At 34.3% G+C, this 11,610-nt stretch overlaps 1 long non-coding RNA gene across 1 annotated transcript; it reads left to right on the top strand.

Moving 5' to 3' along the window:
* Window positions 1-9,200: 9,200 nt before the first annotated feature.
* LOC140679936 (uncharacterized) lies at window positions 9,201-10,846 on the top strand. The gene is made up of 2 exons (XR_012051210.1): window positions 9,201-9,330; window positions 10,638-10,846. It is a non-coding gene; the product is annotated as an uncharacterized lncRNA (long non-coding RNA).
* The last annotated feature ends 764 nt before the right edge of the window (window positions 10,847-11,610 follow it).

Below are 11,610 nucleotides of genomic sequence, written 5' to 3'. Positions count from 1 at the left end.
TAAGGTTTAAAAATACAAAAATTAGGTTTTACTCATAATGACAGTATAACTGCCACATGCAATATGACAGTTATTTAAAAACTCCTAATCCACACAAGCAAAATGGCTATTGATGCCTGAAATAATGCATCCTTGGGAGTTTTACTCAAAACATATGCTTTTTTAAATCTTGCAAACACAAAAAGTAGTTTTTTTTACTCAATATGACAGTAATGTTCTTAAAATCCTGAGATAGTACGAAAAAAGCAAAAACAAATGTATTCCATTATAATTCCTAAACCAAACATGCAAAATGTGTAAAAATGCCTGTAATATTGAATCAATGTATGTTTAACTAGAATCAGTTGTGTTTGAAAGGTTTGCAATTAGAAAAATTAGGTTTTTTTCAACATGACAATGTACACTCAATATGACAGTAAATTAAACATGACTCCTAAACTACTATAAATACTATATCCATGTGAGTTTTAATAGAATCAGTTGTTTTAGTAAGGTTTGCAAAAACAAAAATTAGGTTTACTTTATGAAAGTAAACTGTCACAATCAATATGACAGTTTTTTAATCATATCTCCTAAACTACTAATGCAAAAGGGCTAATAATGTTTGAAATAATGGATCCTTGGGAGTTTTCCTCAAAACATGTGCTTTTTTTTTGGCTTGCAAACACAAAAAGTATATTTTTACTCAATATGACAGTAATGTTCTTAAAATCCTGAGATAATGCGAAAAAAGCAATGAAAATATATTCAATCATATTTCTTAAATCAAACGTGCAAAATGTGTAAAAATGCCTGTAATATTGAATCAATGTGAGTTTTACTAGATTAGGTTGTGTTTGAAACTTTTGCAAATACAAAAATTAGGTTTTTTTCACCATGACAACGTACACTCAATATGACAGTAAATTAAACATAACTCCTAAACTACACTTAAAAATGAGCTAATATTGCCTGAAATAATGCATTCTTGTGAGTTTTACTCGAAACATATGCTTTTTTAAGGCTTGCAAACACAAAAAGTAGTTTTTACTCAATATGACAGTAATGTTCTTAAAATTCTGAGATAATGCGAATAAAGCAATAAAAATGTATTCCAACATAATTCCTAAACCAACAATGTAAAATGTCTAAAAATGCCAGAAATATTAAATCCATGTGAGTTTTACTAGAATCCGTTGTTTTAGTAAGGTTTGCAAAAGCAAAAAATAGGTTTTACTCTTTATGAAAGTAAACTGTCACACTCAATATGACAATGTTTTAATCATAACTCCTAAACCACTCATGCAAAATGGCTAATAATGTTTGAAATAATGGATCCTTGGGAGTTTTCCTTGAAACATATGCTTTCTTAAGGCTTGCAAACACAAAAAGTATTTTTTTACTCAATATGACAGTAATGTTCTTAAAATCCTGAGATAATGCGAAAAAAGCAATAAAAATGTATTCAATCATAATTTCTAAACTAAACATGCAAAATGTGTAAAAATGCCTGTATTATTGAATCCAGGTTAGTTTTACTAGAATCAGTTGTTTTAGTAAAATTGCAAAAACAAAAATTAGGTTTTACTCTTTATGAAAGTAAACTGTCACACTCAATATGACAGTTTTTTAATCATAACTCCTAAAATACTCATGCAAAATGGCTAATAATGTTTGAAATATTGGATCCTTGGGAGTTTTCCTCGAAACATATGCTTTCTTAAGGCTTGCAAACACAAAACGTATTTTTTTACTCAATATGACAGTAATGTTATTAAAATCCTGAGATAATGCGAAAAAAGCAATAAAAATGTATTCAATCATAATTTCTAAACTAAACACGTAAAATTTGTAAAAATGCCTGTATTATTGAATCCATGTGGGTGTAACTAGAATCAGTTGTTTTAGTAAGGTTTGCAAAAACAAAAATTAGGTTTTACTCTTTATGAAAGTAAACTGTCACACTCAATATGACATTTGTTTATTCATAACTCCTAAACTACACATGCAAAATGTCTAATGATGCCTCAAATAATGCATTCTACGGAGTTTTACTCGAAACATATGCTTTTTCAAATCTTGCAAACACAAAAAGTAGTTTTTTACTCAATATGACAGTAATATTCCTAAAATACTGAGATAATGCGATAAAAGCAATGAAAATATATTCAATCATATTTCTTAAATCAAACATGCAAAATGTGTAAAAATGCCTGTAATATTGAATCCATGTGAGTTTTACTAGATTAGGTTGTGTTTGAAATTTTTGCAAATACAAAAATTAGGTTTTTTTCACCATGACAATGTACACTCAATATGACAGTAAATTAAACATAACTCCTAAACTACACTTAAAAATGAGCTAATATTGCCTGAAATAATGCATTCTTGTGAGTTTTACTCGAAACATAAGCTTTTTTTAAGGCTTGCAAACACAAAAAGTAGTTTTTTACTCAATATGACAGTAATGTTCTTAAAATCCTGAGATAATGCGAAAAAAGCAATAAAAATGTATTCAATCATAATTTCTAAACTAAACATGCAAAATGTGTAAAAATGCCTGTATTATTGAATCCATGTGAGTTTTACTAGAATCAGTTGTATTAGTAAAGTTTGCAAAAACAAAAATTAGGTTTTACTCTTTATGAAAGTAAACTGTCACACTTTTGTCACACTCAATATGACAGTTTTTTATTCATAACTCCTAAACCACTTCTGCAAGATGGCTAATAATGTTTGAAATAATAGAACCTTGGGAGTTTTCCTTGAAACATATGCTTTCTTAAGGCTTGCAAACACAAAAAGTATTTTTTTACTCAATATGACAGTAATGTTCTTAAAATCCTGAGATAATGCGAAAAAAGCAATAAAAAATGTATTCAATCATAATTCCTAAACTAAACAAGCAAAATGTGTAAAAATGCCTGGATTATTGAATCCATGTCAGTTTTACTAGAATTAGTTGTTTTAGTAAAGTTTGCAAAAACAAAAATTAGGTTTTACTCTTTATGAAAGTAAACTGTCACACTCAATATGACAGTTTTTTAATCATAACTCCTAAACTACTCATGCAAAATGGCTAATAATGTTTGAAATAATGGATCCTTCGGAGTTTTCCTCGAAACATATGCTTTCTTAAGGCTTGCAAACACAAAAAGTATTTTTTTTACTCAATATGACAGTAATGTTCTTAAAATCCTGAGATAATGCGAAAAAAGCAATAAAAATGTATTCAATCATAGTTTCTAAACTAAAAATGCAAAATGTGTAAAAATGCCTGTATTATTGAATCCATGTGAGTTAAACTAGAATCAGTTGTTTTAGTAAGGTTTTCAAAAACAAAAATTAGGTTTTACTCTTTATGAATGTAAACTGTCACCTCAATATGACATTTATTTAATCATAACTCCTAAACTACACATGCAAAATGTCTAATGATGCCTCAAATAATGCATTCTACGGAGTTTTACTCGAAACATATGCTTTTTCAAATCTTGCAAACACAAAAAGTAGTTTTTACTCAAAATGACAGAAATATTCCTAAAATACTGAGATAATGCGAAAAAAGCAATGAAAATATATTCAATCATGTTTCCTAAATCAAACATGCAAAATGTGTAAAAATGCCTGTATTATTGAATCCATGTGAGTTTTACTAGATTAGGTTGTGTTTGAAATTTTTGCAAATACAAAAATTAGGTTTTTTCACCATGACAATGTACACTCATATGACAGTAAATTAAACATAACTCCTAAACTACATTTAAAAATGAGCTATTTTGCCTGAAATAATGCATTCTTGTGAGTTTTACTCGAAACATATGCTTTTTTAAGGCTTGCAAACACAAAAAGTAGTTTTTCTTCAATATGACAGTAATGTTCTTAAAATTCTGAGATAATGCGAAAAAAGCAATAAAAATGTATTCCAACATAATTCCTAAACCAACAATGCAAAATGTCTAAAAATGCCTGTAATATTAAATCCATGTGAGTTTTACTAGAATCAGTTGTTTTAGTAAAGTTTGCAAAAACAAAAATTAGGTTTTACTCTTTATGAAATTAAACTGTCACAATCAATATGACAGTTTTGTAATCATAAATCCTAACTACACATGCAAAATGGCTAATGATGCCTCAAATAATGCATTCTACGGAGTTTTACTCTGAACATATGCTTTTTTAAATCTTGCAAACACAAAAAGTAGTTTTTTACTCAATATGACAGTTTTATCCCTAAAATCCTGAGAAAATGCGAAAAAAGCAATAAAAATGTATTCAATCATAATTTCTAAACTAAACATGCAAAAATTGTAAAAATGCCTGTAATATTGAATCCATGTGAGTTTTCCTAGAATCGGTTGTGTTTGAATTTTTTGCAAATAAAAAAATTAGGTTTGTTTCACCATGACAAGTACACTCAATATGACAGTAAATAAACATAACTCCTAAACTACACATAAAAATGAGCTAATATTGCCTGAACTAATGCATTATTGTGAGTTTTACTCGAAACATATGCTTTTTTAAGGCTTGCAAACACAAAAAGTAGTTTTTTACTCAATATGACAGTAATGTTCTTAAAATCCTGAGATAATGCGAAAAAAGCAATAAAAATGTATTCCAACATAATTCCTAAACCAACAATGCAAAATGTCTAAAAATGCCTGTAATATTAAATCCATGTGAGTTTTACTAGAATCAGTTGTTTTTATAAGCTTTGCAAATACAAAAATTAAGTTTTACTCACTATGACAGTATACTGTCACACTCAATATAACAGTTATTTAAAAATAACTCCTAACTACACATGCAAAATGGCTAATGTTGCCTCAAATAATGCATTCTACGGAGTTTTACTCGAAACATATGCTTTTTTAAATCTTGCAAACACAAAAAGTAGTTTTTTACTCAATATGACAGTAATATTCCTAAAATCCTGAGATAATGCGAAAAAAGCAATGAAAATATATTCAATAATATTTCCTAAATCAAACATGCAAAATGTGCGAAAATGCCTGTAATATTGAATCCATGTGAGTTTTACTAGAATCGGTTGTGTTTGAAATGTTTGCAAATAAAAAAATTAGGTTTTTTTTTCACCATGACAATGTACACTCAATATGACAGTAAATAAACATAACTCCTAACATAACTCCTAAACTACACATAAAAATGAGCTAATATTGTCTGAAATAATGCATTATTGTGAGTTTTACTCGAAACATATGCCTTTTTAAGGCTTACAAACACAAAAAGTAATTTTTTACTCAATATGACAGTAATATTCCTAAGATCCTGAGATAATGCGAAAAAAGCAATACAAATGTATTCCATCATAATTTCTAAACCAAACAGGCAAAATGTCTAAAAATAACTGTAATATTGAATGCATGTGAGTTTTACTAGAATCAGTTGTTTTTGTAAGGTTTGCAAATACAAAAATTAGGTTTTACTCAATATGAGAGTATACTGTTACATTTAATATGACAGTTATTTAAACAAAACTCCTAAACTACAAATGCTAAATGGCTAATGATGCCTGAAATAATGCATCCTTAGGAGTTTTACTCGAAAAATATGTTTCTTTTAATCCTTGCAAACACAAAAAGTAGTTTTTACTCAATGTGACAGTAATATTCTTAAAATCCTGAGATAATGCGAAAAAAGCGATAACAATGTGTTTCATCATAATTTCTAAACCAAACATGCAAAATGTGTAAAAATGCCTGTAATATTGAATCCATGTGAGTTTTACTAGAAACAGTTGTTTTTGTAAGGTTTTCAAACACAAAAAATAGGTTTTACTTACTATGACAGTTATTTAAACTCCATGTATCTTTGTGAGTTTTACTAGAAAAAATATATTTTGAATGTTTACAAAAACAAAAGTTAGTTTTTTTTTACTCAATATGATAGTATAACTGTCATACTAAATCCATCCATTTTCTTCCGCTTATCCGAGGTCGTGTTGCGGGGGCTGCAGCCCAAGCAGAGAAGCACAGACTTCCCTATCCCCAGCTACTTCGTCCAGCTCTTCTCGGGGGATCCCGAGGCGTTCCCAGGCCAGCCAGCTGATATAATCTTCCCAATGTGTCCTGTGTCTTCCCCGTGGCCTCCTGCCGTTTGGACTTGCCTTAACGAAAAAAGCAATACTAATGTATTCAAACACAAATCCTAAACAAAACATGTAAAATGTCTAAAATGCCTTTAATATTGAATCTGTGTGAGTTTTACAAGAATCAGTTGTTTTTGTAAGGTTTGCAAATACAAAAATTAGGTTTTATACTTAACTTTATAACTCAATATGTGTGGCAGTTATACTACCACACTCAAAATGACAGTTATTTAAACATAACTCCTAAACTACACATGACCATTTTCTAATAATGCATGAAGAAATGTATCTTTGTGAGTTTTACTAGTAACATTTTCTTTTGTAAGGTTTGCAAAGACACGAGTTAGTTTTTTTTTACTCACTTTGACAGTATGCTGTCACACTCAATTTCAGTTATTCAAACATAACTCCTAAACCACACATACAAAATGGCTAATAATGTCTGTAGAAATGTATCTTTGTGAGTTTTACTGTGAAACAATATTTTGTAAGGTTTGTAAAGACACAAGTTAGTTTTTTTTTACTCAATATAACAGTATAACTGTCATACTATATATGAAAGTTATATAAACATAAATTCAAAACTACACATGAACATTTTCTAATAATGCATGAAGAAATGTATCTTTGTGAGTTTTACTAGTAACATTTTCTTTTGTAAGGTTTGCAAAGACACAAGTTAGTTTTTTTTACTCAATATAACAGTATAACTGTCATACTATAAACGCAAGTTATATAAACATAACTCCAAAACCAAACATGCATTATGTCTAAAAATTCAGCACTGCAACTACATATGCACCGAATTTAAACTAAATGTCCCTGCTGCTGAGATCCGAGTTGCAGGGCTGGCCACCACGCCAACATCATCCAGGGCTCCAGAAACATTTGTAGGTCAATGCCCCACAATACAAGTAGATGCTGGAGGCACTATTCTGCCAGGACTTTTAGACACCGGGTCCCAAGTGACGCTAATGTCCGAAAGCCTATTTAATGCTCACTTTACCGAAGCGAAGCTCGAAAGGACCCCTACCCTTTTTCGTCTAAGAGCAGCAATGGCCTGGAAATCCCCTATATCGGCTATGCGGTTCTTGATTTTGAGGTAGAGGGTGTTAAAGTTCCCGAAAGAGGAGTAGTAATTGTTGCGGATCAAAACTGTACACACCCCTTCATAATAGGTATGAATCTAATCGTGGGTTGTTGGGATGCCGTTTTTAAATGTCCTAAAACCTCTACTCTTCGGCATCTTCAAAAGCAAAAGGTGTGGAGGGAAGCTTTTGCTACATGTTCCCGTATAGAAGCTGTTGCTGCTGAAGATGGCTTGCTAGGCCACGTGAGAATGGCCTCGAAGACTAGTATTACATATCCCCCAAAGGAGATGTTGGTGCGGGGCTAACTACTGTGCCCTGCCACGCCAACTGCCGGTGCAGTTGGCGTGGCAAAATCACTGGTCGTGGTGAACAGAGGTAGGCTGCCCCTCCGTGCTTATAACCCCCATTCCTACAGTATTTCCTTAAAACAATTTGAGAAGCTAGGGCAGCTGTTCCGTGTTGATGATAGTGATGTGCATGCAGCTGAGGATCTGTGTTTATCTCTAGTAGAGGAGGGTGTGGTAGAAGTGTCACTCATTGATGCCACAGCCCAAACCAATCCAGAACTGTCCCCAGATGTTAGGGATTTGAGTGATAAGCCGGATCTGTCTGAGCAGCAACAAGTGCAGCTACGCGCCCTGCTGGCGAAGTGGGAGAAGGTGTTTGCACAACATGAGGACTTTGGAAGGACCAGTGTTGTGCAACACAGGATACTGACTGGAGATTCCGCCCCTACCAGGGAGAGATACCGACCCATCCCGCCTCTGTTGCATAAGGAAGTGAAGACACTGCATGCTTTCAGGTATGCTTGAACAGAGAGTGATAAAGGAAAGCTGCAGTCCCTGGGCAGCGCCTATAGTGTTAGTCCGCAAAAAGGATGGGAGTTGGCGCTTTTGTGTAGACTACCGGAGGTTAAACTCAGTTACACGTAAAGACGCCTTTCCGTTCCCCTGAATCGAAGAGACCCTAACTGGTCTGAGCAAATCTGAATGGTTTTCGACCTTAGACCTCGCTAGTGGGTATTGGCAAGTGGAGGTGCACCCGGACGATCGTGAAAAGACTGCATTTACAACTCCCCTCGGACTGTTCGAGTTTGAACGCATGCCATTTGGTCTATGCAATGCACCTGCCACTTTCCAACATCATTGTTTGAATGGTCAAATAGCGGAATCATTGTTGGTTTATCTTGATGACATAATAATTTTTTCTGTTGATTTCACTGCCCATCTACAGCACCTGGACCAGGTGTTTGAACGGTTGCAGCGACATGGACTTAAACTCAAGCCCCCTAAGTGCAAGCTCTTTCAGCGTGAGGTGAAATTCTTGGGACACGTGGTGGATCGGGATGGAGTGAGACCGGACCCAGGTAAAATTAAGGCAGTACAGGACTGGGCCGCTCCGACCACTGTCAAGGAAGTGAGAGCGTTTCTTGGATTGGCAGGCTATTACCAACGTTTTGTGGCTGGGTTTGCTAAAATAGCCCGTCCCCTATAAATGTCGGTGGGACGGCCTCACTGGCCGTCCCACCGACAAGAAGGCACAGGCCCACAAAATAGTGTGGACACCAGAGTGTCAGACGTCCTTTGAAGAGCTAAAAAAGGCTTTGACCGACAGTTGCCTGCCCGCTATGCAGACGAGAGTTCCCCCCGTTGCAGGGACTGACAACGATAATGTATGGGGGGGATGTGATGGGACACAAGTAGGGGATTTTATTTTTTTTGTTTCATTGTCATGCATGTCTGAGTGTTTTTATTGTTTTAGATTTTAATTGCATGTTTTTACATTTTACAATTTGATTGCATGTTTTTACACTTTGAGGACTTTGACTGTATTTTTAATTGCATAAGTTTATTCCTTGTGGACTTTGCTGGCATTTTAAGACGTTGCCCCTTTTAGCTTGTTGCCCCTGACAACCAAAGTGCCCAATCGAACGGCACCTGAAATCAGACGCACCTGTGGAGCATTAGGGCTGCACACATTTAAAAAGGAGCGACCAGGAGGATCGTCAGGCTTGACAAGGAGGACCGGGTGAACGCGCGCAGGTTGAGAAGGAATCCCCAAGACTACCCAGCAGACCCGCAGGCTACCGAAAAGAACCCCCAGAATCCCACAATACGCAGGGGCAGAGGAAACTCTGACTCCAAAGTAAGTGTCGTGCCTTGTGGATTTGCAGGGGTATTTAACTGCCTTGGGCTGTGGGCTTGTGGCTCGTGTGTTGTGCGCTGGCTGTGTGGTTCTGTGAGCAGGAGCAATCGAACACGATTCATAAACCAAAGATGTATTATGTCTAAAAATGCCTGTAATATTTTATCCATGTGAGTTTTACGACAATCAGTTGTTTTTGTAAGGTTTGCAAATACAACAATTAGGTTTTACACATAATGACAATATAACTGCCACACCCAATCAGTAGTTTTTTACTCAATATGACTAATATTTTTACAATCCTGAGATAATGCAAAAAAAGCAATAAAAATGTATTGCAACATAATTCCTAAACCAACAATGCAAAATGTCTAAAAATACCTGTAATATTAAAACTATGTGACAATTACTGTAATCAGTTGTTTTTGAAAGATTTGCAAAAACAAAAATTAGGTTTTACGCATTGACATATAACTGCCACCTAAATATGACAGTTGTTTAAAACATATCTCCTAAACCACACATGCAAAGTGGCTAATAATGCCTGGAGGAATGTATCTTTGTGAGTTTTACTAGAATAATGAACTTTTGTAAGAATTGCAAAGACACAAGCTAGTTTTTTTTACTCAATATGACAGTTTTACTGTCATACTAAATATGAAAGTTATATAAACATAACTCTAAAACCAAACATGCATTATGTCTAAAAATGCCTGTAATATTGTATCCATGTGAGTATTACTAGAATCAGTTGTTTTTGTAAGGTTTGCAAATACAAAAATTAGGTTTTACTCACTATGCCAGTTATTTAAACATAACTCCTAAACAACAAATGCAAAATGGCTAATGCCTGGAGATGTATCTTTTACTAAAATGTTCTTTTGTAAGGTTTGCAAAGACACAAGTTAGTTTTTTTTACTCCATATGTAGTATCACTGTATCACAACTGAGAAAGTTGTATAAACATAATTTCAAAACTACACATGCAATCCGTCTAAAAATGCCTGTAATATTGAATCTATGTGAGTTTTACCAGAATCAGGTATTTTGGTAAGGTTTACAATTACAAAAATTAGGTTTTACTCATAATGACAGTATAACTGCCACTTTCAATATGGCAGTTATTTAAACATAACCCCTAAACCACATGCAAAATGGCTTATAATGCCTGGAGATGTATCTTTGTGAGTTTTACTAGAAAACATATAATTTGTAAGGTTTTTTAAAGACACAAGTTGGTTTTTATTACTCAATATAATAGTATAACTGTCATACTAAATGTATCCATTTTCTTCCGCTTATCCGAGGTCGGGTTGTGGGGGCAGCAGCCTAAGCAGAGAAGCCCAGACTTCCGTCTCCCCAGCCACTTCGTCCAGCTCTTCTCGGGGGATCCCAAAGTGTTCCCAGGCCAGCCGGCTGACATAGTCTTCCCAATGTGTCCTGGGGCTTCCCCGTGGCCTCCTGCCGGTCGGACTTGCCCTAACGAAAAAAGCAATTAAAATGTATTCAAACACAACTCCTAAACCAAACATGTGAAATGTCTAAAATGCCTGCAATATTGAATCTATGTGAGTTTTACTAGAATCAGTTGTTTTTGTAAGGTTTGCAAATACAAAAATTAGGTTTAACACTTAATGACGTATAACTGCCACACTCAATTTGACAGTTATTAAAACATAACTCCTAAACTACACATGAACATGTTTTAATAATGCATGAAGAAATGTATCTTACTCAATATGACAGTATTACTGTAATACTAAATATGAAAGTTATATAAACACAACTCCAAAACCAAACATGCATTATGTCTAAAAATGCCTGTGATATTGTATCTGAGTTTTACTAGAATCAATTGTTTTTGTAAGGTTTGCAAATACAAAATTTAGGTTTTACTCACTATGACAGTTATTTAAACATAAATCCTAAACAACAAATGCAAATAGCTAATAATGCTTGGAGAACTGTATCTTTGTTATAGAGAGCCTGCATGCTGACCAACAGCATCTCTGTCTGGACTGGAGCCTGCAGTGCCTCAGACTGGAAGTCTCTCCAGAGAGTGGTGAGGACGGCGGAAAAGATCTTCAGGAATCCTCTTCCTCTTATCCAGGAGATCGCAAAAAGCGCTGCCTGACCAGGGCTCAGAAAATTTGCAAAGACTCCTCCCACCCCCACCAAGGACTGTTTTCACTGCTGGACTCTAGAAAGAGGTTCCGCAGCCTCCGAAGCAGAATCTCCAGCTTCTTCCCTCATGCCGTAAGACTCTTGAACGCATTATAA

This window comes from Nerophis lumbriciformis, linkage group LG27 (genome assembly GCF_033978685.3).
Source record: "Nerophis lumbriciformis linkage group LG27, RoL_Nlum_v2.1, whole genome shotgun sequence".
Classification (NCBI taxonomy): Eukaryota; Metazoa; Chordata; class Actinopteri; order Syngnathiformes; family Syngnathidae; genus Nerophis; species Nerophis lumbriciformis.
Note: the sequence above shows the minus strand (reverse complement) of the source record. Positions and strands in the feature narration are given on the sequence as shown.